The following is a 354-nucleotide window of genomic DNA, read 5'->3' on the forward strand; positions in this document are numbered from 1 at the left end:
AGAATTTATAGATCTGGATTATTATTTTAAATCTATGAATTCTATATTTTAGAGATAACTAGATATTGTGATTTATTTTTTAAGTCGTCATGAATCAAAGAATCAAAGATAAGCAGAAATTGCTTAAATAGATATTATTTCAGATTTCTATTTCTCATTTTTCTGTTCTCATGCATAATTGTGAAATTCTACAGTTTCATATTTAAAAAAAAAAAACAAAAACAAAAAACAGTCTGACCAAAAGAGAAGAGATAAAATCGTTATTTTTGAAAATTCTAAGGCCATGTTGAAGGAGAGTAACTGGGAGTTAAAAACTGGGTCACAATAAGAAACAAAATAGTGTTTGTTTGTTTC

This window comes from Pteropus vampyrus, unplaced genomic scaffold, assembly GCF_000151845.1.
Source record: "Pteropus vampyrus isolate Shadow unplaced genomic scaffold, Pvam_2.0 Scaffold512, whole genome shotgun sequence".
NCBI lineage: Eukaryota > Metazoa > Chordata > Mammalia > Chiroptera > Pteropodidae > Pteropus > Pteropus vampyrus.